The sequence below is a fragment of the Aquarana catesbeiana genome, unplaced genomic scaffold (genome assembly GCF_042186555.1).
Source record: "Aquarana catesbeiana isolate 2022-GZ unplaced genomic scaffold, ASM4218655v1 unanchor237, whole genome shotgun sequence".
Lineage (NCBI taxonomy): Eukaryota > Metazoa > Chordata > Amphibia > Anura > Ranidae > Aquarana > Aquarana catesbeiana.
In genome coordinates this window covers 1,830,069-1,857,769 of record NW_027362665.1, presented here as the reverse complement: position 1 = coordinate 1,857,769, position 27,701 = coordinate 1,830,069, and the positions used below count along the sequence as shown (strand labels likewise).

The following is a 27,701-nucleotide window of genomic DNA, read 5'->3' as shown; positions in this document are numbered from 1 at the left end:
GAACCATAATAGGTTTGTCAGACCAAGACCACCTTTATCAAGAGCGTGAATCAGAACCCTCTTAGACAATTAATGACCTTTTGAACCCCAGGTGAAGTCAATGATTTTGGCCTGAAAATGCTGTAGATGGTCTCTAAGCCTTTCAATACCGGGCACTTTCCCCACTTCCTGCCCAGGACAATTTTCAGCTTTCAGCGCTGTCGCACTTTGAATGACAATTATGCGCTCATACAACACCTTACCCAAATGAAATTATTATCATTTTTTTCCTACAAATAGAGATTTCTTTTGGTGGTATTTGATCTTTTGCTGGTATTTGATCACCTCTGTGGTTTTTATTGTTTGCTAAACAAATGAAAAAATACCAAAATTTTTGATTGAAAAAAGTTTTTTCTTGTTTCTGTCATAAAATTTTGTTTTCCCTTCACAGACAGGCACTGATGAGGCAGCACTGATGGGCACTGATGAGGCGGCACTGATGGGCACTGATGAGTTGGCACTTATTGGCACTGATGAGTTGGCACTGATAAGGTGGCACTGATGGGCACTGATGAGGAGGCACTGATATGTAGAATTGATGGGCACTGATAGGTGGCATTGATATGCAGCACTGATGGGCACCAATGGGTGACACTGATATGCACTGACAGGCGGCACTCATGGGCACTGACAGGTGGTACTGATTGGCACTGACAGGTGGCACTGATAGGCAGCAATGATGATGAGGTACTGATTAGTTACTGACAGGTGTTACTGCTGGGCACTGATCTGCACTGTAATGGGCACTGATCTGCACTGTGGTGGGCACTGATTGGCACTTTATTGGGCACTGGCAGGGGGTTATGATGGGGCACTGACTGAGCACCGATTGGCAGCTTATTAGTACATTTGATGGGGGCAGTGTTGATAATCAATTATCAGCACAGACCCCCCTCTGACAGGGAGAGCCGCTGATTGGCTCTGATCGGCTCTCCCTGTCAGTGTGAACTGAGGAATGCCATTTACCGTCACTTCCTGGTTCACGCGATAATCAGCTGTGATTGGTCAAAGCTGATCACGTGGTAAGGAGCCTCTGACAGAGGCTCCTTATCACGATCGGAGATGTGGTGTATCAGATTGACACGCCGCACTCACAATTGCCACGCTGACCCCCCCCCCCCCCCCCCGCGCGTGCACGCGCCGGCATGTTATCCTGCTGGACGTCATATGACACCCAGTCAGGATAACAGAACTGATTCCCGGACATCATTCTGTTATAGGCCGGGTGGGAAGTGGTTAATGATAGGGAAGGGTAGGGAGCGGGAGAAGTATAGTACACGGAGGAGAAAAGTCATCTTAATGGAATGACCCGACCTCACCAGGACAGGTGGAGCTGTGCCCATTGTTGTAGATCTTCTTCTAATTTCCTGTATATCGGGGGAGGGGGGAGGTTGGCTCCATACAGTTGGTCTATACTGGAGTCTAGATTCCCCCCCAGGTAAGGAATGACGGAATCCCTCCAAGACAAGTCACAGTGATCTATCACACGTGTGACCAGTGTGTGCGGCTCCGTGATATGTCATGTCTGAGATTTGGACATGTTGATGTTCAGGCCAGAGATCCACCAAAATCATCCAGTAATGGACAGATGTTGGGGGAGGGGATTAGAGGGGAAGTGACCAATAAAAGGAGATCATCAGAGAAGAGGACGTATTTATTATATTGTGGTCCGCACTGTACTGTGTTTATCAATCAATTATGTGATCTGATCCATCTGCAAATTATATACAACATAAAGAGCTTTGTACTCAAGATGATGTTCCCTGCAGATCCACTGCTTCCACTTTACACCTACTTCTCCAATCTAATATTACAATCTAATAACTGCTGCTATGTTAAATAAACAAAAATATCTATGCAAATCCATGTAATCATCCAATATTTTGTACTATAGTGTTCTCTGCAAGTCCACTGCTTCCACTTTGTATTTACTTCAACAAACTGATTTTGCTCCATAAAATCCTCCAATCAATGAAAAGTTGATAAGGTGTAAAGTTCTCGGTGCTCCAAACTGTGCCAGCTGTAGTGTAGCCACGCCTTCTTCCTCCTCTTACACATGTGATGGTGAGGGCGCCCCCTTAGTGGGGATTTTTATTGATTGGTGGATTTTTTTTCAGCAAAATCAGTTTGTTGAAGTAGATGTAAAGTGGAAGCAGTGAACTTGCAGAGAACACTATATTGAGCACAAAATATTCACATGAATTTGTACAGATTTTCAGTTTATTTAATATAGCAACAAATATTATAAGATTAAAGAAGTGGATGCAAAGTGAAAGCAGTGGATCTGCAGGGAACATCATCTTGAGCACAAAGCACTTTATGTTGTATATAATTTGCACATGGATCAGTTTACTTCATTTATTGATAAACATCATAAGATCAGTGAAGTAGGTGTAAAGTGGAAGCAGTAGATCTGCAGAGAATATTATTTGAGCTCCTAGCACTTTATATATGAATGTCTCCACATATTTTAGTGTATTTGTGATGATTTATGTGCACACACAATAGGACAGCGCTGTGACACATAATGCTCTTCTAGTTGCCCAATTGCCCAAATCTGGGGATCAGGAGCCATTTCCACCCTTTACTCTCGGCTGGGGTTCTTTGTATCCATATAACAGATGTTCTACATGACTAAATCTGCAATCAATTTTACTGCAAAATCAAAGGGGCCAAAATGTCTCCCCCCCGAGCAGTAATATATTTCTATCCCCCTTGGTGGGAGTGGAGATGACCCATCTATAAGGATATACAGTACATACACACAGCACAAGGCCGTGTTCACACTACCAGACGTTTCTCAGGGCTGCAGTTCCTCTGAGCTCCACAAGGTGGTGATCTCACTTCTACCCAGACAGGAAGTCTCTATGGAATACAGACAGGAAGTGATGTCAGATACAGACAAAACAATCCATGAGGTACGAAGTACAAAGGAGACATTGCTGGAAGTGGCAGTAGAGGAGGTAATAAGATCTTATTTTCTATTTACACCCAGTAACCCCCCGTCATGTCCGTCCTCTTCCTCCATAGTCACTGTGATGTCTTTTATCTCCAGCAGATGATGATACACACATATATAGTGTGGAAACCTAGATTAACCACTTCAGGGGGATCAGTTGATGATGAATATATCTTCCCTCCAAAGCTGGCCATACATGGTTCAGTTTTATCGTTCAGCCAGCGGGATGAGAGGAAAAAACTGAAGTGATTCCCCCATCCACACATTGGAGGGGGATGGGGGAATCCTCCCCGCTGCACTATTGTATTCTGACAATGGGGGGCGCTCCTCCGCTCTCAGAATACACAGATCAGTGATGAAGCTATTGGCTACAGCCGCTGATGGAGTGACTTTTATCCGGCAGTGACCACACATGGATGGAAATGTGACCGATCCCTGCTGAACCAGCTGAATTTCCATGTCTCTATGGTCACCATAAGTGACTTCCTCCCCTCCCCCTCATCTCCTTCATTATGTAAGTCATGCTGAGATAATCTCCCATTGGCTGAGCAATATTCTCATTTGTCTCTGAGCTCCTTCTTGCTATTCCTCGTCCTGCCTGTTGTTTCCTTGGATTGATTTTCTGTGTAGTGACCCCGGCTTCATCTCTTGGATGCGCTCGTCTGTTGCTTGTCCTGACCTTTATCCTGATTCCTGGATCTCCTCCTCATCTCTCCTCCATATCCTCTTACACAGCTTTTCTCCACACCTGCAGTGATCCTGGGGGGTGGAAACTTGGCACCAGCACTCAGCAAAATCCATCCCCACCATTAGGAGCTCTGGAGAAAAAAGGTATACCTCTGTCCTCCTCCCCACGACCTCCCTCTGTCCTCCTCCCCACGACCTCCCTCTGTCCTCCTCCCCACGACCTCCCTCTGTCCTCCTCCCCACGACCTCCCTCTGTCCTCCTCCCCACGACCTCCCTCTGTCCTCCTCCCCACGACCTCCCTCTGTCCTCCTCCCCACGACCTCCCTCTGTCCTCCTCCCCACGACCTCCCTCTGTCCTCCTCCCCACGACCTCCCTCTGTCCTCCTCCCCACGACCTCCCTCTGTCCTCCTCCCCACGACCTCCCTCTGTCCTCCTCCCCACGACCTCTCTCTGTCCTCCTCCCCACGACCTCCCTCTGTCCTCCTCCCCACGGCGCCCCTCTGTCCTCCTCCCCACGGCGCGCCCCTCTGTCCTCCTCCCCACGGCGCGCCCCTCTGTCCTCCTCCCCACGGCGCGCCCCTCTGTCCTCCTCCCCACGGCATCCCCCTCTGTCCTCCTCCCCACGGCGTCCCTCTCTGTCCTCCTCCCCACGGCGTCCCCCTCTGTCCTCCTCCCCACGGCGTCCCTCTCTGTCCTCCTCCCCACGGCGCCCCTCTCTGTCCTCCTCCCACGAAGATGACAGGGCAGGTTTTAAAAAGGAAAGGGGTGTGGCCTTGACAGGAAGGGGTGGGTCATATTTAAATTAGGGGGTGCACCAGTTTAGTCAGGCCTAGGGCAGCACAAAGCCTAAATACACCATTGAATGACAAAGGTGAATGATAGAAGGTTATGTCCATAGATTATAATGGGAAGTAAAATATAAAGTCATTTGCAGAGAAATCTGAGAAGCTCAGCAATTTCCCCTCCCCCACAGGTGTTCCTCCAGTAGAGGAACAGATTGTATGATTGTCATTATTTGGGATTATTATTGTTTTCTATGGAATGACAGATAAATGATAGAAAGGAATGTCCATAGAGTATAATGGGAAGGTGAGATGTGACCCGGAGTCAGAACCATTGGACATATCAGATCAATCCTTAGCAGACATTCTCTCCATGTTCAGTGATGATCTTTAAAATGGAGAGTAATTGGATTATAATTGTTTTCTAAGGAATGAAAGAATGAAATGCCCATAGAGTAGAATGTAGATCAACTTTTTTGCAGGCAAACTTGAATGATATAGCAAGTTAAAGGGACATGCAATGGCGTCACTATGGGGGGAGCACAGGGCATGCAGCCAGAACCCGGGTGACACCCGCCAGAGGGTGACACCAGGCCTGGACTGACACTGAACACCGCAGCTCCCTCTTTCCCTTCCGAGATCTCTGTAATCCCTTCAGCTCCACGTGATGTGCAGGGGAGGGTGGGGGGGAAAGGGAGTGACACTGACAGACAGGGTGCCCTATCGTCCCCCCACACCCCCACAATCACATCTCTCTTAGACTGCAGCCTGCTGGATCCTCCTCGGCTCTGATGTTCACATACACAGGCCGGGAGGAAGAGAGGGGGAGGAGGCATAGGAGGGACACCTGCCCTATGAGGTCTGTAATAACAACAGGAGTCTTACATGGTGATTGGGAAGGGGGGTTCTGGGGGGCCTAGACAGGTAACAATTGTGCTGCCAAGACTGATTTTAGGGGGGGTGGGGGGGTTAAAGGATATGTGCTGGGGGTGCTTTGCTTTGGGTAGGATATGATTTGTGCTAGAAGGAGGAGGGCCCCCCAGCACAATTCCTCTCCCCTCCCAAAGCACCCCCTAGCACACATCCTTTAACCCCCCCCAAATCAAAGATCCCATCCCAGCCCTATCCCCCCAATCCTATCCTGGCTCCATCCATTCCCCCGATCCCATTCCAGCTTCATTTATTCCCCCATCACGGCTCCATCCACCACTCCGATCCCATCATGGCTCCATCTATTCCCCCTGATCCCATCCCGGCTCCATCCATTCCCCCAATCTCACCCTGGCTCCATCCATTCCCCCAATCTCACCCTGGCTCCATCCATTCCCCCAATCCTATTCCGGCTCCATGCACCACCCGATCCCATCCCGGCTCCATGCACCATCCCGGTTCCATCCATTCCCCCCATCCCATCCGACTCCATCCACCCCCCTGACCCCATCCCAGCTACATCCATTCCCTCAATCCTACTCTGGCTTCATCCATTCCCTCAATCCCACCCTGGCTTCATCCATTCACCCAATCCCATCCCGGCTCCATCCATTGCCTCTGATTCCATCCCGGCTCCATCAGTTCTCCCCGATCCCATCCTGGCTCCATCCATTCTCCCCATCCTATCCCAGCTCCATCCATTCCCCCTCGATCCCATTCCTGCTCCTTCCACCACCTTGATCCTATTCTGGCTCCATCCATCACCCCGATCCTATTCTGGCTCCAACCATCACCCCGATCCTATTCTGGCTCCAACCATCACCCCGATCCTATTCTGGCTCCAACCATCACCCCGATCCTATTCTGGCTCCAACCATCACCCCGATCCTATTCTGGCTCCATCCATCACCCCGATCCTATTCTGGCTCCATCCATCACCCCGATCCTATTCTGGCTCCATCCATCACCCCGATCCTATTCTGGCTCCATCCATCACCCCGATCCTATTCTGGCTCCATCCACCACCCCGATCATATTCTGGCTTTATCCACCACGCTGATCCTATTTCGACTCCATCCACTCCCCCCATCCTTTTCCAGCTTCAGCCATCCCCCCATCCTTTTCCAGCTTCAGCCATCCCCCCAATCCTTTTCCGGCTCCAGCCATCCCCCCATCCTATTCCAGCTCCATCCATTCCCACCGATCCCATCCCGGCTCCATCTATTCCCACCGATCCCATCCCGGCTCCGACCATTCCCACCGATCCCATCCCAGCTCCATCTATTCCCACTGATCCCATCCAGGCTCAATCCTTTTCCACTGATCCCATCCCAGCTCCATCCATTCTCACCGATCCCATCCCAGCTCAATCCTTTCCCACTGATCCCATCCCAGCTCCATCCATTCCCACCGATCCCATCCCGGCTCCATCTGTTCCCATCGATCCCATCCCGGCTCTGACCATTCCCACCGATCCCATCCCAGCTCCATCTATTCCCACTGATCCCATCCAAGCTCAATCCTTGTCCACGGATCCCATCCCAGCTCCATCCATTCCCACTGATCCCATCCCAGCTCCATCCATTCCCACTGATCCCATCACAGCTCCATCCATTCTCACCGATCCCATCCCAGCGCAATCCTTTCCCACTAATCCCATCCCATCCCAGCTCCATCCATTCCCACGATCCCATCCCATCCCAGCTCCATCCATTCCCACGATCCCATCCCGGCTCCATCCACCACCCCAATCCCATCCCGGCTTCATTCATCCCCTGATCCTATTCCGGCTCCATCCACCTCCCCGACCCCATTACGGCTCCATCCAACACCCTGATCCCATCCACCACAGGGGGGGCTGACACCATGCTTTGCCACACCAGGTGACACCAACTCTATTGATGCCATTGGAGAGATGTATTTCTTCTAAGACAACTGCCTCATTTAAAGGCTTTACATTGCCTGTAAATAGGACAGTTGTTTCATGTTGAATGATCAGGATAAACAAATAAATACATTTATATATGAAGATGCAATCCCGAACTTTGCACTATTCTTTTTACTTCAAATCTTCACATACATTATAGGTAATCTGAGAAAAGCGACAGCACCGTTTTGAATATATCCATGTTCTTCATCATATGAGAAAAAAAAGGGGAAGGGGGGAGGGGAACTTGGTGGGACTTTATATGAAATGTATGTGAATACGTCTCCATCCCTGATTCAGTAGAAACAAAAAGAGAACTATAGTGAGACTTTATATGAGGTATGTGCGGCGGCAGAAACGCAGTCATTGTAAAAAACACACAAATGTTTATTGCTGAATAAAACATAACAGGTAAGAAAATACATTCATATATTTGTGTCCATAATGACAGCATATAACAAGCATAATATGTAGAAAACTGGCAACAACAGTAAACAATACATTGTATAATACATATATGACCACTACCAAGATAATATACTGCAGGATAAGAACATAACAACCATCCTAGATGACCACCTCAGAAACAGTATAGAAGTCAAATCTGTATATATAAAATTGGTTAAACCATGCAATGAAGATCTTAGATTGTAAGCTCTAAGGAGCAGGGCCCTCTGATTCCTACTGTATCAAATTGTATTGTATTTGTACTGTCTACCCTCAAGTTGTAAAGCGCTACGTAAACTGTTGGCGCTATATAAATACTGTATAATAATAATAATAATGAAGATGAGATGCATCCAATGATTCCTACGCGTTCTGTGGATTTAATCCACTCTTCTACTTTTCTTGTACCTGTTCCTCCAGCTTGTCCTTGGTGGAGGTCTCCATCCACTTTATTCATGTTTTTACAAAAGTGTAATCACTCTCTTAATACATCTTTTTAAATGATAGTATTGGAGTCTAAACAAATCACCTGCAGTTTCACCACTTCATATTTAGCTGATATGTAAGTACCCTCGGGGGAGGAGTCTTCTTCCCACCCTGTGGTTAGTAGTCATCTGTCAGGTATTCTGGCTAGATTGTTTTATACAATATTATCTATTTTACAGATTTGTGTTTTTTTCACAGATATTTAATGCATTTGCCCCTGAAGAGTGGATTAAAGGGGAGTTCCACCCATTTAAAAGGCAGCAGCTACAAAAAGTGTATCTGCTGACTTTTAAGAATCAGACACTCGCCTGTCCCACGGTCCAGCAATGCGGGCGTACAAAGCCTCGCTCCTCTCCCCCCTCCTCTCTGCGGCGCCGGCATTCTAACTGTGGGTGCCCGGCTGTGGCTTCACATCCGGGCACGGACTGCGCGCTGTTAATGGCCGAGCAATCTTCTGGGACCTGTGACGTGTCCCAGAAGATTGCAGGAAGGGAGGGGGGATTGGTGATCTTCCTTGCGGCGCCAGGGGAGGAAGTGGGAGCTGGGTGCCTGTAAAAACTGGGTACCCGCTCCCCCCCCAAAAAAAATGACATGCCAAATGTGGATACCAGGAAATTTCCCAGCAGGCCCCCTGCCCTGGGGCCGCTCTAAGCTGTGGTTGCAGCGGTAGGGCTGATCCTTGGCAGGTGCACAAAGAGCAGTCCCCTCCCTCCTCCTCTCCTTGTGTACGTCACACACAGCAGGGATCTCCTGCTTTGTCACGGAGCTTGGGTCTGAATTGTTCGGCGGTACTGTAACAAAGTCCTCCTATACCGGCTCCTGTGATAGGCGGCACACTGATCCAATGCCAGGAAATTGAATCAGTGCGATGTGTATCATAGGAGCCAGTCCAGAAGGTGGGACTTTGATACAGTGGCCACCCGGGCAAATCCAAACTCTGTGACACAGCGGGAGGTTGGCTGCATTTGATGGGTACTGGTGAGTCTGCATTTGATGGGCACTGGTGAGGCTGAATTTGATGGGCACTGGTGAGGCTGAATTTGATGGGCACTGGTGAGTCTGCATTTGACGGGCACTGGCGAGGCTGCATTTGACCGGGACTGGCGAGGCTGCATTTGACCGGGACTGGCGAGGCTGCATTTGATGGGCACTGGCGAGGCTGCATTTGATGGGCACTGGCGAGGCTGCATTTGATGGGCACTGGCGAGGCTGCATTTGATGGGCACTGGCAAGGCTGCATTTGATGGGCACAGTGAGGCTTCATTTGATGGGCACTGAGGCTGCATTTGAAGGGATTTGGAAAGAGAACCAGCTATCATTTTTTTTCCTCTACACCTAATGGTTCTGACTCCCATGCTTTCCATTATAGTCTCTGGGCAGTCCTTTCTGTCATTCACCCTTGTCATTCCATAGAAAATAATAATAATCCCGCTTCATCTCAATATTAAACATCATCAATGAACATGGAGAGAATGTCTTCTAAACATTGATCTGATATGTCCAATGGTTCTGACTCTGGGTCACATTTCACCTTCCTATTATTAATGATTATTTCTATCATTTATCTGTCATTCCATGGAAAACAGCTGGGACTGGAGGAGGACAGAGGGCCGCCGTGGGAGGAGGACAGAGGGCCGCCGTGGGAGGAGGACAGAGGGCTGCCGTGGGAGGAGGACAGAGGGCCGCCGTGGGAGGGGGACAGAGGGCCGCCGTGGGAGGGGGACAGAGGGCCGCCGTGGGAGGGGGACAGAGGGCCGCCGTGGGAGGGGGACAGAGGGCCGCCGTGGGAGGGGGACAGAGGGCCGCCGTGGGAGGGGGACAGAGGGCCGCCGTGGGAAAGGGACAGAGGGCCGCCGTGGGAGGGGGACAGAGGGCCGCCGTGGGAGGGGGACAGAGGGCCGCCGTGGGAAAGGGACAGAGGGCCGCCGTGGGAAAGGGACAGAGGGCCGCCGTGGGAAAGGGACAGAGGGCCGCCGTGGGAAAGGGACAGAGGGCCGCCGTGGGAAAGGGACAGAGGGCCGCCGTGGTAAAGGGACAGAGGGCCGCCGTGGGAAAGGGACAGAGGGACGCCGTGGGAAAGGGACAGAGGGACGCCGTGGGAAAGGGACAGAGGGACACCGTGGGAAAGGGACAGAGGGACACCGTGGGAAAGGGACAGAGGGATGCCATGGTAAAGGGACAGAGGGATGCCGTGGGAGGAGGACAGAGGGACGCCATGGGAGGAAGACAGAGGGACGCCGTGGGAGTAGGACAGAAAGGGACGCGGCATCATTTGATTTGGGGGATGGGGGGGTAAGGGGATATATGCTTGGGAGGTGCTTTGGGAGAGGAGAGGACATGTGCTAGTGGGGGGAACAGAAATCAGAACCTCCCCCCACTAGCTCATATCATCTCCCCTCCCAAAGCTTTTTTGCGCCCCTCCATGCAAAGTGCTGCCCTAGGCCTGGGCCTTGTCAGCCTAGGTCAAGACACAGCACTGCTTTCATTGCATATGTAGCGCTGGTAGATTTGCAATCTACCGCATATTAGGTAAATTTAGTAATTTGTGCTTTAGGAAGGTTAAGTTTGCCTCTGTTCCAGCTTGGCTGACGTTGTGTGTGTTTCCGTGCTGACCGGTGGGTGTCGCTGTTACCACTAGTCAGGGTTGGAAAGGCAACATGTTGAAGCGTATGGATGCTCCTCTGTCCCGGAGACAAGCTCGGTGGAGGTGGTCCTCCGAGTTGCATTCTGGGTGAGGGTATTTATGGGACAGATGCCATATTTTGGGGTTCGTTTTACAGCCACCTGCTGGCCCTCCTGGCCGCCAGGTATGCGTTAAGGAGCTACTTCGTGGTCCTCCGTTCGTGAGGCCCACGATGCTGCGGCGCAGGGGTGGGTCCAGAGGCTTGTCTGGGGCCTACCACGGTGGCCGAGGAATGGTCCAGAGCTGTCGGTCCTGTGTGACGAAGCTGGACAACCAAGGAGATCAGGAGATCCCAGGGGAGGACCCATCTTGGAGAGATCATGCAGTGTGCTGGTCTATAGAGGGGCCTGGTGACTCGGTTGGAGGACGTATCCGAAAGTAACTATACAGCATAGTGTTGCCGGCTCGGCTTAAAGGTTCAAGCACTGTGACTGACATTTCACCACAGAAAATCTATACATCCTGTGGCAGAGGATCGTACGGATTTTATTCCCAAGCAAGTCTGTGGCAGAGACTTTGATTCATGCTGCGTGCTGGCTTCTAGACTGGTGAGAGAGGCCTATCCAAACGAGCAAGGAGTGTGTCCCACTAGGGGAGCGCACATCATATAGTATTTGAATTCTACCAGGACATTTGTCAAGAGAACCCTACCAGAGAATATTTGAGTTTCTTCTGCAAGTCTCCTTTCCGTCTCTTTCCTGCTATTTCCTAAGTCGTTTGTTTAATAAAGCATTGAAAACGTACTCCAGTGTTGGTGCGTGTGTCGTCCATCAGTAAACTCAACGGAACCCTAGACCCGGTGCCGGTGAAACAGAGGGAAGCAGAGTGAAGGTAACAGACCCGCTTAAACCAGCAGCTCCACCGTGAGTTATTGCTACATGTGGGGGCTCGTCCGGGATTTGTTGACTGTCAATTATTGCAACCCAGTGGAGTGTTTTACCGGGAGTTTACAGAGAGAGCTGGAATTTAAAAAAAAAAGAGAGAGAGAAATCTTTTCAGGAAGAGGAAAGGTTAAATTGCAGGACTTTGCTTTTGAGTGTGTAGACGTTGGGCGCCAGAGAAAGGCCTGGGAGCTACGTGACTAGAAGAACAAGTGGGAGGAGCTACCCTACTTGACACCGCGTGGGAGGCGTGTATATGTTTGGCGCCAGAGGAAAAGAGGAGCCTCGTGATCGTCCTGAGAAGATCAGCGTGTGGCCATGTCTTTTCCGGCGCTGCAATCGGTTGTGGGACCCAGAATGTTTCCTATGAGCACCGTGATGAATACTGTGCAGTCTGGAGCTCTGCTTACAGATACTGGAGTTCGATTGAAGCCGCAGGGGAGGTTTGTCCTCTATACCTCAGGAGATGTTGAGGGACTGGGCATGATCTGCCATTGATGCGAAGGATTGGCCGTGCATCTTCGTCCATTCGGCCGATGTCTGCAGTGTGGAGAATACCTGTTTGTGGTGGAGCAAACTACCACGTCACCCTGTGCTTATCGGATGGATTGGGTGACAGGTATTGCTACAGTGGAAGCTGCTATTGCTACGGAGAGAGAGCGACAGGCCGCTACGTTGCCTGTTGTTACTGACAATGTTTCAGAAAGAGACACTGCTGCTGTCGTCTCATCAGGAGACATCACTTTGGTTTCTGAGTCTACTACGCCTTCTCCTATAGTGCCTGCTCAGAGGAAGGTGGGCTATGTAAAGGCTTCCCGCGGCCGTGGTCGAGGCCTACCCCCGAGGTTACCTTAACCGGAGCTACCAGAGTCTACATCGGGGAAGGGTAAGCCACTGTTGGGGAATGTGTTCGGGACTGTAAATAAATATTTGCCAGCAGAAGAATTGAGAGATTCGAAATAGAATCCATGCCGGATCTTTCCGGTGATGATGACTTATTTGAGATTATGTCACAGAAGCTATTATGGTCTCAAGGTGAGGTTGTTGCCTCCACAATGACTTTCCCTGAATGGACAGCTCTGAGTTCTGGGAAGACGTCACCTTGTGTGGAAACACAATACTGTTGCTGGGACTTTGCCGAAAGCTACCAGTTCACTACAGACACCGGCTGGGTCTATGGTGAGCAAGTCACTGAATTCCTGTAGGGAGAGACAGATCTTTGCCAAAACTTGCTCGTTTGCAAAGGATGTTAAACAAACGTGTGGCCGCAGAGTATGGTTTGGAATTCCCCTATGTGCCCCAGGATATTATGCGGGAGATTGAAGCTAATCGGGAACTTTGGTACAGTGAAGCTGTTTGGGACTATTTGTCTGTACCTAAGCCCTTTAGAAAGACCTGGATGTTCCGTCCAGATGGATGAACATTTCAGCGGATGCTTTGTACATTGGAATTTCGGTCGGCACATCTATGCTGACAAAGTGGTAATCTGCAGACCGGGAAAGGATAATGTTGTATACTTTATTACCACTGTGGATAAGGAAGGAAAATCGTTGACTTTGCCAGCTCCCCGGTTCTACTGGTAATTATGGACAATAGGACTTTGAAATTACCTAGCTAGATAGTGTCAGGGTAAAGAGATCTGCGTGGTCAAGATCTATGGATCCTGTTCTGTGTTTAAATCCAAGGACTTCTTTTTGCTAGCCGGATTTCTTTTATAGGAAAAAGTTCTTATGCAGGGATGGACTCCTAAAGTATATATTTTCTAGTATAGATTGTGGGAAGAGAGTTTCATTTTTAATGAGGCTTTGCTCCTACTGTTGTATAGGATATATGTGTGTGTTTAACTATGTTTCCTTTTCAGGGATCATCGCATCATATATATAGAGCTGGGAGGCTTTTCAGCTAGTTAGATAGTGAGGTTGTGTACAATCATACTGTGGTTTTGTTTGCGGCTGTGAACATAATGTTTTATAGATATAAGTCTTGTAATGTCTTTAAACTGTCCTTTCTCTCTCTCTGTCTATCCAAAGTTACAAGAAACTGAAATGCTTACTCTCAGGCTTGAGAATTACTGTTACTGTTTTCGGACAGATGTAGTGGGGGGAGTATGTAGCGCTGGTAGATTTGCAATCTACCGCATGTTAGGTAAATTTAGTAATTTGTGCATTAGGAAGGTTAAGTTTTCCTCTGTTCCAGCTTGGCTGACCTTGTGTGTGTTTCCATGCTGACCGGTGGGTGTCGCTGTTACCACTGGTCAGGGTTGGAAAGGCAATGTGTTGAAGAGTATGGATGCTCCTCTGTCCCGGAGACAAGCTCGGTGGAGGTGGTCCTCCGAGTTGCATTCTGGGCGAGGGTATTTATGGGACAGACGCCATATTTTGGGGTTCGTTTTACAGCCACCTGCTGGCCCTCCTGGCCGCCAGGTATGCGTTAAGGAGCTACCTCGTGGTCCTCCGTTCGGGAGGCCCACGATGCTGCGGCACAGGGGTGGGCCCAGAGGCTTGTCTGGGGCCTACCACCGTGACCGAGGAATGGTCCTGAGCTGTCGGTCCTGTGTGACGAAGCTGGACAGCCGAGGAGATCCCAGGGGAGGACCCGTCTTGGAGAGATCACGCAGCGTGCTGGTCTATAGAGGGGCCTGGTGACTCGGTTGGAGGACGTATCCGAAAGTAACTATACAGCATAGTGTTGCCAGCTCGGTTTAAAGGTTCAAGCACTGTGACTGACATTTCACTACAGAAAATCTATACATCCTGTGGCAGAGGATCGTACGGATTTTATTCCCAAGCAAGTCTGTGGCAGAGACTTTGAGTCGTGCTGGCTGCTAGACCGGTGAGAGAGGCCTATCCAGACGAGCAAGGAGTGTGTCCCACGAGGGGAGCGCACTTCATATAGTATTTAAATTCTACCAGGACATTTGTCAAGAGAACCCTACCAGAGAATATTTGAGTTTCTTCTGCAAGTCTCTTTTCCGTCTCTTTCCTGCTATTTCCTAAGTCGTTTGTTTAATAAAGCATTGAAAACGTACTCCAGTGTTGGTGCGTGTGTCGTCCATCAGTAAACTCAACGGAACCCTAGACCCGGTGCCGGTGAAACAGAGGGAAGCAGAGTGAAGGTAACAGACCCGCTTAAACCAGCAGCTCCACCGTGAGTTATTGCTACACATAGAAAGCAATGCTAATCCCACTTCATCTTAGTAATAAACATTATCACTGAACATGGAGAGAATGTCTTCTAAAGATTGATCTGATGTGTCTAATGGTTCTGACTCCAGGTCACATCTCACCTTCCCATTATACTCTTTTTTAACAAAAACAGTGGTGCTTTATTGTTGTAATAGATAATCAGAGTTACAGAATACCATTCAACAGAGTACAATACATTACATAGTAGATTACATATTTGAGGATAGGGAAAATAATATGCAAAACCCGCAAGCAATACATACGGTTGGTAGTACCATTCTCAGCAAGTACCGTCCACCCTCCACCCTCCAAAAACCCTCCCCTCTTGGGGCAGATGATCGTAGTGAACCGAATGTTTCTCTACGACGCCATCCACGGAGCCCAAACTTTTTCAAATTTCCACGGGCAGCCTCGGTTTATATATGTCATTTTATACATGGGGATTACTGCCTCAATCTGTGCCTCTCAGACTGAAAAGGATGGAGGGGAAGAATCTATCCATTTCATAAGTATTTCTTTTTTGGCATAGAAAAGAAGGAAGGAAATTAGTAATTTAAGATGATATGGCCTCTGCTCATCATCATTTATCCCCAGCAACGCCATAGCCGGCAAGAGCGGAATAGAGGTCTGCAATCTGGAGTTGATTTCACCTACAATCTTAGTCCAAAATAGTGCAATAACTGGGTACTCCCAGAACATATGTATAAATGCACCTATATGGACTTTGCATTTAGGACACATGGGGTCTCTCTCAGGAAATATGCGATGGAGTCTCTGCGGGGTATAGTAGACCCTGTGTATAAATTTGACTTGAATCAGTTTGTCCTTGGATGCTATCACTAATTTCGGGCCATACTCCAGACAGTCCTCCCATCCCTCCCTATCCAGCGACGGGATATCAGCCTGCCATCTTTTCCATAATTCATTGATCTTAGGGGAATCTCTACCCAGCAACGCATTATATAGAGAGGATAGGGGTTTAGTCAAGTCTCCAGGAGATAGGAGATCTTCGATGGGATCTGTCTGTAACAGGGGAGTTTGCGGGAATTGAGCCCTGGCCGCATGTCTCAGCTGTAGGTACCGGAACCCCATCCAACGGGGCAGTCCAAATTTAGCCGTAAGCTCATGTAAGGAGAGCAGTTGTCCCCTTCCCATTATACTCTATGGGCATTCCCTTCTATCATTTATCTGTCATTCCATAGAAAATAATAATAATAATCCCACCTAATCTCAATATTAAACATTGCCACTGATATTTAAAAGTAGGTTTGCTAAAGATGCATTTGATATGTCTAAAGATTCTGTCACTAATTGAAATTTAAGGCAGCCTATGGGGAGGGGCAGACAGGGGCAAGGCGCAGACACCATGGCTCTTTCCTGAGTGGCTCTGTCACCAGTGATTCGCAGTTTCACTGCCGCAGTTTAACGAAAGCAGGATAACTCCGGCTCCATGCACACAGGACACTCAAAAAAGTAGTTCTGGATGTCGGATTGCTTTTAGGAAAACGCTGCTTTAAAAACGCGATTTTATAAGCGTTTTGCATTGGCGTCAATGCGTGTTTAGCCGCGCTAGCTTTTAGCCGCATTTCTCTGCCTCTATTCAAAATCAATGGTTTCCTATGGGAGCCCATTGATTTGAATAAAAGTTGCACCAGAAGTCGGGTCATGATTATCCTACTTGCGGGGCGACTTGTGTGCTGAAGATGTTGAAGGGAAACCCCCACCAAAATGAAAAAGAAAAATTGGCGTGGGGTTCCCCCCCCCAACGATACCAGACCCTTCCCGGCCCCCCCACCCTATGTGAATGAGTATGCGGTACGTTGTATCTCTACCCATTCGCCTAAAAAAAGGTGTCAAAAACAAACACAGTACACAGGTTTTTAAAGTATTTTATTAAGGCAGCTCCGGCGTCTCTTTTGATTCCTTCTCCCCTCTCCAGCTCTTCTCCCTCCTCCGGTGATGTCTTCTCCTTCTGCCAGACCTTCTCCCCTCTCCGTTTCTTCTCTTCTCTGCGCTGTTTTCTCTCTCTGTTCTTCTTCCGATGTTGACTCTACACAATCTCCTGGTGTAATGCTGGGTCCGCCGTGTGCAATGACTTATATTGGCATTGGGCGAGGACACCCGCCAACATCATCCGGAGGCCCCCCTTAATGACATCATCACCCAGGGCATGATGGGGACGATGATGTCACAAGGGGGCGGGGCCTCTGGATGACGTTGGCGGGTGGCCCCGCCCCATGCCAATATGCACATGGCGGACCCAGCATTACACCGGGAGATCGCATCGAGTCAACCACAGAAGAAGAACAGAGGGCGAAGACCCGGCAAAAGGGCAAGAAGACAGCGGAGAGAGAAGACCCAGCAGAAGAGGGAGAAGACAGCACAAAGAGAAGAACCGGAAAGGGAGAAGACATCACCGGAGGAGGGAGAAGAGCCGGAGACGGGAGAAGGAATCATAAGAGACGCTGGAGCTGCCTTAATAAAATACTTTGTACTTATATGTGTACAGTGTTTGTTTTTGACACCTTTTTTAGGTGAATGGGTAGGGGTACAATGTACCCCATACTCATTCACATAGGGTGGGGGGGGCGGGATCTGGGGGCCCCCTTGTTAAACGAGGCTTAATGATCTGTGTAGAGCGTTAAACCACGTTTAACAGGCTTTGCCGGCGTCTGGCGTTTTTAGGACTGCTCTTGAACGCGATTTTAGGGCATTCAGACAACAGCCCATAAACGCCCCTGCTGATAAATGTCCAAAAACGTCCATGTGTGCATGGACACATAGGATAACATAGAGGGGAGTTTATGGGCTGTTAAAAAAAACGCCCAAGCTCCCAAAAACGTTAGTTTATGTGCTTCAGTGTGCATGCTGCACCCACATGCTGACATAAACTCCAGGGCCATTAGACACGTGCGCTCATACACATCCCACTCCCATCTTGCCTTCCTTACCCTCCCTCCTCTCCTAGTCTCAGGTGAAATTTCTCCTAATCCTGGTCCGCCATTTTTCAACTGCAAACCACATATCCAATACCCCTCCTCCTCTGGCAACCACCGCAATCCGCTTAGTTTAATTTCTATCCCCCTGCTTCCTCAAACCAGTCCCCCAATGTCATGTGACCTTTGGAACGCCCGCTCCATCTGTAACAAGCTAACATCTGTTCATGACCTTTTCATCTCTCATGGCTGTAACATACTCGCCATAACTAAAACCAGGCTTCAACATTTTGACTCAGCTTCTCCTGCTGCCCTTTTCCATGGTGGCCTCCATTGGACTCACTCCTCCAGACCCAACAGACAGAAAGGAGGGGCAGTTGGATTCCTTCTAACCACACAAAGCACCTTCCAAGTCCTTCCTATCCCTCCCTCTCTATCCCTCTCTTCTTTCGAGATGCGCTGTATTTGTCTGTTTTCTCCCATTTCTCTGAGGATTGCAGCAATTTATCGGCCTCCTGGACCGGTATTGCGCTTTCTTGATGACTTCGCTGCCTGGCTACCCTACTTTCTCTCCTCTGAAATACCCACTATCATTCTTGGTGACTTCAACATTCCTGTCAATGTTAACAGCCCAGCTACAGCTCAACTTCTCAACTTCACCTCATCTTTTGACTTAACCCAATGGACACATACTTCCACTCACTCCAATGGTAATACCCTCGACCTTGTATTCTCCCATCTCTACAATCCTGGTAACCTCACCAACACCCCCTTTCCTCTCTCTGATCACAACCTCATCGGTTTCACTGTATCCTTGCCTCCAACCACCCATCCCTCCAAGCAGCAAACGATTACTTGTAGGAACCTTCGCCACTTTAACCCTTCTCTTCTCTATTCTGCTACTAACTACCTATATGTCATAATCTCTCCCCTGTCCTGTCCTGACCTGGCCACCTCTGTCTACAAAAGTTCACCCTCATCATCACTAGATGCACTTGCTCCTCTAACCACACGCAGAATTAGGCCCCGACTGTTACAACCTTGGCAACCTGACAACACTAGAAATCTCAAGAGACATTGCCATGCTCTTGAATGACAGTGGCATAAAACCAAATGCCTGCAGGACTTCACCCTATATAAATCTGCCCTCCTAAGATACAATTCCCGCCTCCATGCTGCAAAATAAGCCTACTTTGTCTCTCTTATTAATACCTTGTCATCCAGTCCCCATCGGCTCTTCTCAACCTTTAACTCTCTGCCCAAGAGGATTCTGGGAATATCATTTGATTTTACTATTTGTATGCAGATCTAGAGTTTTCCTCCTGTGAAGTCTGGAAATCATATGACCATTACATTGCCTCCACCTCCCTCCCTGATAGAATAGAGAAATACAAAGAAGATTCTAGAAGTCACCAGAGAGATCATGGAGGAGAGGTGAGCGGTGCTGGGAATTCTGGGACATTATCCAGTAACAGACAAGGGATGTGTCTGGATGGTGACTGTATCATTGTGTGTGTCAGGTTCCTATAAGGTGTCAGGATGTCACTGTCTATTTCTCCATGGAGGAGTGGGAGTATTTAGAAGGACACAAGGATCTCTACAAGGACGTCATGATGGACAATCAGCCTCCCCTCACATCACCGGGTAAGAGGAGACTTTATTGTAAAGGAGAGAGCAGTACGGAGGCTCCACCTAGATCCCCCATCATCTGATAAACACATAGAAACAATGTATTCAGTCAGTGTGTGTGTTTCCTACAGATGGATCCAGTAATGGGAACCCACCAGAGAGATGTCCCCGTCCTCTGTATTCCCGGGATTCCACACAGGAAGATCACACCATCCCTCACCATCATCAGGTAGATGAGGAACAATCACTGATAGTATCATTAGGATCTGTACATTATCTGCATTGTTACCATTGATGTCATTTTTATTATATATTCAGAGTGGAAACCTGAGAGATTCTAAAGTTGAGGTTAAAGAAGGGATAAAAGAGGAGGATGATGAGGATGGAGTGATGGAGGAGTCAGAGTCTCTAAAAGAACACAAAGATCTGTACCAGGACACCATGGTGGAGTCATCCAGCTACAGAAACCCACCAGAGAGATGTCCCCGTCCTCTGTATTCCCGGGATTCCACACAGGAAGGTCACACCATCCCTCACTGTTACAAGGTTGGTGGGACAGATCATCTAGAACATGGACTTGAGGAGACAGGGGGGTTTATTTACTAAAGGCGAATCCACTGTGCACTTGGAGGTGCAGTCGCTGTAGATCTGAAGGAAACTAGAAAAACAGCATTTTTGCTTGCACATGATTGGATGATAGGAATTGTTATGACTGATTTCTGATTGGGACTCTAAAACAAAGTTAATACTGCAGCTGCAGGAACAGATTCACAGGACTCAATCACTGTGTTTAAAATGTCCGTTCCGAGTCAAAATGTATTATTACATGTTATTTTATACATAGATAAGAAAGGGGTGGTGTGAGATGTTATTAAAAGCTAACAAATAGAAATATATTATTAAAAGCTAGCGAATAGAACAATGGCAAAAATAAAACATTGAGAAGGAGGGGGGAGTAGAGGGCGTTTAGTAGGAGATGTGTCTGTGTGTTAGGTGAAGGTTACAGAACACATTTCAACAGTGAGAACAAAATGGAGTGTCTGCTTAAATGAACAGTACAGTGAATGTCCATGTCAAAATCAGCAGAGCTTCCCCTCTTTTTAGATCTTCCCCTCTTATCTACAGCGACTGCACTTCCATGTGCACTTGTAGTATGTAGTGGATTTGCCTTTAGTAAATCAACACCAATGTGTATATTTTTTATGTGATGTCACAATAATAAAGATTATATCTTACAGATGATATTCACTCTCATTTTCTTGATTTAGAGTGGAGATCCAATCGATATAGAATTTGAAGTTAAAGCAGAAGAAGAAGAGAGGTATGTGAGGGATGATCAGCAGTCTATGGAGGAGGATGGAATAACGGGGACATTTATAGAGGAGGACACTCCTACAGAGATCAGTACAGGTGGGTCATTAACACTAAATACATTCCTCCACCCATACTGCTCACTGATTGGTCCAGAAAAGGGCGGGGACTGGGTGATATCAGCCTGTAATCCCCTGGTCACTTTCCTGAGCTGTGTTCCCCGTCCTGTATTCCTGTATTTCTCTCGGATAATCTTCCTTCTCTGTGCTGCAGACACAATTTATGTATCTAGACTGGATTTATGGAGATTCTGGGGTTCAGCTGGTGGGAAAATGTTTATTTTCACCATAGATGTTACTAGATCTAGGCACCTGGGGTATGTGCTTTGAGTCTTCTGCCCCATAGCAGAGTATGACAAGATCTCTGACAGAACAATTCTCCCAGGATTACTTGCTCTGTTATTTGCTGTCTGTCCCGGGTGGAGGGATATGTCTGTATAGTCTCAGACCCAAGTCACTGAGTGCAGTCTCAGGAGATGGGAGGCAGCGGTGTGGGACCTCTGCAACTTGTCTCATGTAAACATTTAATCTTCCACTGATTACTGAATACCACAATTATGAGTCCTGACCCTTACACTGTATAATTTATATTGTACATTACATACTCCTGACCCCTGCACTGTATACAATATATTGTACATTACATAGTCCTGACTTCTGCTCTCTCCCCTCTACCCACTGCTATATATACACATAATATGTATTCTCTTTTGTTACACCCATTTCCTACCAGCTGGACATTTTATATCTGATGATCTGATTGGAGCACAAACTTTTACATGTTGATAATAATGTGATAACATCCTCAGACTTTTGAACCTTAAACAGAAAGTGATAATGAGGGAGGAGTCAATAACCCAATGATGGTGGTCTTCAGGATCAGTCCAGTCTTCATCTTGGTTGTTCTCCCCCCATCCTCACTCTCTGACCTCTGGTGGGGCTCAGCCCCGCTGTTATTCATGACTAAATCATGGACTAAATAAGGAAGTGCAGGACTTCTTGTGTTGGGAAGATGGCAATGAGTGATAGAGGGGGTGGGGACACTCGTCCTATAATCCCCCCAATGAATAAAGATATGAACTGGTAGGAGATCAGAGGACCCATTTACTAGTTACCTTGAGGGGGAATTGTAAGATCCTCAGAGACAAAGCTGAACCTGATGTGGGCGGAGTCCTGGTTTAGGGGAACCAATCTGCTCATGTCTAGTAATAATCTTTGTATTTCTATTTTAGTAGATGGACGGGAGATGAGGAAAACCTCAGAGGATTGTCTCACTTTGTCTCCAGACTGTAAAGTAGAAGATGAGGACATCACACAGTATAGTCCAGGAGAAAACCCGACTACCTCAAATGTCCATCCGGCACCACACAGTGTAGATGGACCATCGTATTCCTCTTATCCTGAGGAACCCCAGACTGTGAGGGACAGTGCCGTCCTTCCAACAGATAAGAGGGTTTCCTGTACTGAGTGCGGGAAGTGTTTTTTGAAGAAGTCCTATTTTTTAATACATTTCAGATCTCACACAGGGGAGAAGCCGTATTCCTGTGCTGAGTGTGGGAAATGTTTTTCAGTGAAGTCCAGTCTTAACACACATCAGAGATCTCACATGGGGGAGAAGCTGTATTCCTGTACTGAGTGCGGGAAATGTTTTTCACAGAAGTCCGATCTTTACACACATCAGAGATCTCACACGGGGGAGAAGCCGTATTCCTGTCCTGAGTGCGGGAAATGTTTTTCAGTGAAGTCCAGTCTTTACACACATCAGAGATCTCACACGGGGGAGAAGCCATATTTCTGTCCTGAGTGCAGGAAATCTTTTTCAGTGAAGTCCAATCTTTACACACATCAGAGATCTCACACGGGGGAGAAGCGGTATTCCTGTCCTGAGTGCGGGAAATGTTTTTCACAGAAGTCCCATCTTTCCATACATCAGAGATCTCACACGGGAGAGAAGCCGTATTCCTGCCCTGAGTGCGGGAAATGTTTTTCAGTGAAGTCCAGTCTTTACAAGCATCAGAGATCTCACACGGGGGAGAAGCGGTATTCCTGTCCTGAGTGCGGGAAATGTTTTTCACAGAAGTCCCATCTTTCCATACATCAGAGATCTCACACGGGAGAGAAGCCGTATTCCTGTCCTGAGTGCAGGAAATGTTTTTCGCAGAAGTCCGTTCTTTACACACATCAGAGATCTCACTCAGGGGAGAAGCCGTATTCCTGTCCTGAGTGCGGGAAATGTTTTTCACTGAAGTCCCATCTTGACACACATCAGAGATCTCACACAGGGGAGAAGCCGTATTCCTGTCCTGAGTGCGGGAAATGTTTTTCGCAGAAGTCCAGTCTTAACACACATCAGAGATCTCACACAGGGGAGAAGCCGTATTCCTGTCCTGAGTGCGGGAAATGTTTTTCGCAGAAGTCCAGTCTTAACACACATCAGAGATCTCACACAAGGGAGAAGCCGTATTCCTGTCCTGAGTGAGGGAATTGTTCCTCACTAAAGTCCTGTTTTCCTGTACATCAGGGATCCCACACAACCCTCGAGGTGTATTAGTGCCTTGAGTGTGGGAAATGTCTTCTATATGAATGTTGCTGGACATCACAGCTCTCATGTGGGGAAGAAGCACACCCTGATATACACCTCAGATATACTCCATGGCTGATCTTCATCATGGAAGAAACAGTTGATAAGGAGATCAGAGATCACCAAAGACATGGATGAAGTGTTGTACCGTGTTGGCCATTGATAGCAGGAGAAAAATAAAAATGGAGTCATTACCTTTCATTGGCTGAGTACATTTTATGGTGTAAAATTTCACAAACACTTAGAGGTCTGTTTAAAAAAAAAATAGTTGAATGAATGTGAGCGGCATTCACCCAGCTGTGATGAATATTGGATGTTTTTTATTTTATAAACTGATTTCCTCTGTCAGACATGGATTCATCCTCATACACTGGTTAATACAGTACACAGAAGTTCTTCAATACCGGGCACTTTCCCCCATGCTGCCCATGCCAATTTTCAGCGCTGTCGTACTTTGAATGACAATTGCGCAGTCATGCTACACTGTACACAGACAACATTTTTATCAGTTTTTTTCCCACAAATAGAGCTTTCTTTTGGTGGTATTTGATCACCACTGGGGGGATTTATTTTTTGCTAAACTAAAAAAGATCCACATTTCTGAAAAAAAAGAAGTTTTCTTTGTTTCTGTTATAAAATTTAGTTTTCTCCTTCACTGACAGGCACTAATGAGGCAGCACTGATATGTAGAATTGATGGGCACTGATAAGGTGGCACTGATATGTAGAATTGATGGGCACCAATAGGCGGCACTGATGGGCACTAACTGGCAGCACTGATGGAGACAGACACTGACAGGTGACACTGATGGGCACTGACAGGCGGCACTGACAGAGGACACTTTTGGGCACTGACAGGGGGCACTGACTGAGGACACTGGGCACTGACTGGCGACATTGGGCACTGACAGGGGACACTGATGGGCATTGACAGGGGGCACTGACAGGCGACACTAGTCACTAACAGGCAACAATGATGGACACTGACAGGCGACAATGATGGACACTGATGGGCATTGACAGGCAACACTGATGGGCACTGACAGGTGACAATGATGGACACTGACAGGCGACAATGATGGGCATTGACAGGGGACACTGATGGGAACTGACAGGGGACACTGATGGGCACTGACAGGGGACACTGATGGGAACTGACAGGGGACACTGATGGGAACTGACAGGCGACACTGATGGGAACTGACAGGCGACACTGATGGGCACTGACAGGCGACACTGATGGGCACTGACAGGTGACAATGATGGACACTGACAGGCGACAATGATGGGCATTGACAGGGGACACTGATGGGCACTGACAGGGGACACTGATGGGCACTGACAGGCGACACTGATGGGCACTGACAGGCAACACTGATGGGCACTGACAGGTGACAATGATGGACACTGACAGGCGACAATGATGGGCATTGACAGGGGACACTGATGGGAACTGACAGGGGACACTGATGGGCACTGACAGGGGACACTGATGGGAACTGACAGGCGACACTGATGGGAACTGACAGGCGACACTGATGGGCACTGACAGGCGACACTGATGGGCACTGACAGGTGACAATGATGGACACTGACAGGTGACAATGATGGGCATTGACAGGGGACACTGATGGGCACTGACAGGGGATACTGATGGGCACTGACAGGGGACACTGATGGGCACTGACAGGGGACACTGATGGGAACTGACAGGCGACACTGATGGGCACTGACAGGCGACACTGATGGACACTAATAGATTGCACTGATGGGCAGCACTGATGATGAGGTACTGACAGGTTTTATTGATGGGAAATGATTGGAACTGTTGTGGGCACTGACAGGCGTTTCTGATGGGGCACTGACTGGCAGCTGATAGGCACTGATTGGCATGGTTTGTGGCGATTTTGATGGGGCTGTGCTGATAATCCATATGCTGATTATCAGCGCAGACCCCCCTCTGACAGGGAGAGCCCCCGATTGGCACAATCTGAGGAAAGCCGTTTACCGCCACTTCCTGGTTTACACTGTGATTGGTCACAGCTGATCATGTGGTAAGGCGCCTCCCTCAGAGGCTCCGTACCACGATCGGAGATGCGGTGTATCAAAGTGACACACAGCACCACTGATCGCCATGCTGCATGCTCCTGCGGGAGTACGCCAGCATATTATCTGCTGGATGTCATATGACACCCAGTCAGGATAACTGAACCACCACCCGACCGTCATTCTGCTATAGGCCAGGCAGGAATTGGTCAATCAAAGCAACATTTTAGGCAAGGAGCTCCTCACAATTTACTTGCCAGGAGTAGTTATCCTGGTTGATTGTTGGAGATCTATTGATTTCTCCTTAAGTTTGGCCTTGTACTTTTCTCTTCTACCACTAGGTGGCCGGTTACTTGGTGGTACTAGATATGATTAGGGCAACCCAAGGTCAGGTTATGGGTATATAGGGTATCTCAGCCAATGATCATGGGTTTTCTTGAATCCCTTGGCCTGCTGGGAGAACCTATATATTTGGGGGGAGTCAGGTGATCATGGTTCTGTGCCACCTGGGTGAACGTGTGTCATGTTGCCCCGGCCTGCTAGGCCAAAGATTGGGCCTATCCTGGGCATATCTGGCTGCTAGACTGTTTGAGGTCCTATCCAGAAACAAGAGAGCAGTGCAGGGTTGGGATTGCAGCTTGCAGTTCAACCACGAGTGATGGTTTTGCTGGCTGGAGAACCTGTCATGGTGAGAGGTAGAGGGGAAGCTGTCACCACAAAGGCACAAAGAGACCAACCACCTTATTACCAGGGACCTCAATGTGTAACTGAAGCCAGAACCGGAACAGTATTCTCACCGAATGGGCATGGGGGAGATTTGGAAACTTCAGGCACTGATCATCTAATTGATTGATGTCACCAATAAACCTTGATTGATGTCACCAAGAATCCTTGATTGAGGTCACCAAGAAACCTTGATTGATGTCACCAAGAAACCTTGATTGATGTCACCAAGGAACCTTGTTTGAGCTGGAGCGTGGCTTGATGGTGAAGAGAGCAGTCGCATAGACTCACATCTCCGGCTCAACAACCATCCTTCCCTTATCCTGGATCCTATCTCCTCGTGGAAGGTACCGTTTTGTTCCCCACAGCTGTGGGCATCAATCAGGCTGGCAGACATGGTGAAATACGGGCCACCCCGGCCCTCACCTACGGCGTAACAGCTGGCACGGTTCCGGAGGCAAGATTGCGCTGAGACACGTGCAGAACACACAGGCATGCTGCAGGCTTCCTCCTCTGCTGTCCAGGGCTCTGCTACAGGGGTGAGTGCTTTAATCCCTGCTATCTTTAACACGCAAACAGACCCCCTGCAGTCACAGGACTCCCAGCAGCCTTATGAGCATAATCAGGCTGTGGACTCCCCCCTGCTGAGCCTACACTGTCCACCATTATGCTGGCTATTCAGGATTGCAAGGCCTCCCTCTCTACTCAGATAGTCTCTATCCGCATGGACTATTCATTATTAAAACAAGATGTCCAGAACCTCCGTGACCGAACCAGAGACGCTGAGGAACGTATTAGTACCTTAGAAGACACTGTGAATCCCATGTCTGTAACTGTGCATGATACTACTAGTGAGATGGCGGCACTTCGCGCCAAGATCGACGATTTGGAAAATCGTTCTCGCAGGAACAATCTTAGATTTGTGGGGTTCCCGGAACACTCGGAAGGCCCCCACCCTGAAAAGTTTCTTTACTCTTGGTTACGGGACATTTTTGGTACAGATGCGCCCTCATTCTCACATGTTATAGAGCGCGCGCACCGCACTCCTCCTCATCCCCCTCCAGCGGGTGCCCCACCATGCTCCATTATTGCACGTATCCTCAATTTACAGGATAAAGTGGCCATCCTACGCCTTGCACGAGAAAAGGGCCCGCTTAAATTCAATGGTAACAATATCTCTGTTTATCCGGACTCTTCTACTGAAGTTCAACGCCAACGTATCTCCTTCTCAGCAGTGAAATCTCGCCTGCGCAGGGAAGGCCTGTCCTATGCCATGCTTTTCCCTGCCAAACTGCGCATCATTCATGATGGCAAGGCCCATTTTTACACCAGCCCCAAGAAAGCCATGGTGTGGCTGAATGATCAATATGAAGCAGCCCACAGATGCAGAGGTGATTGAAGATACCACT

General features: G+C 48.4%; 2 pseudogenes; one reads left to right on the top strand and one right to left on the bottom strand.

The window, feature by feature from the left end:
• The window catches only part of LOC141122009 (uncharacterized), a 340,305-nt pseudogene extending 316,580 nt beyond the window's left edge, over positions 1 to 23,725 (top strand).
• LOC141122063 (uncharacterized) overlaps positions 1 to 27,701 on the bottom strand; it is a 309,667-nt pseudogene that overhangs the window by 206,611 nt on the left and 75,355 nt on the right.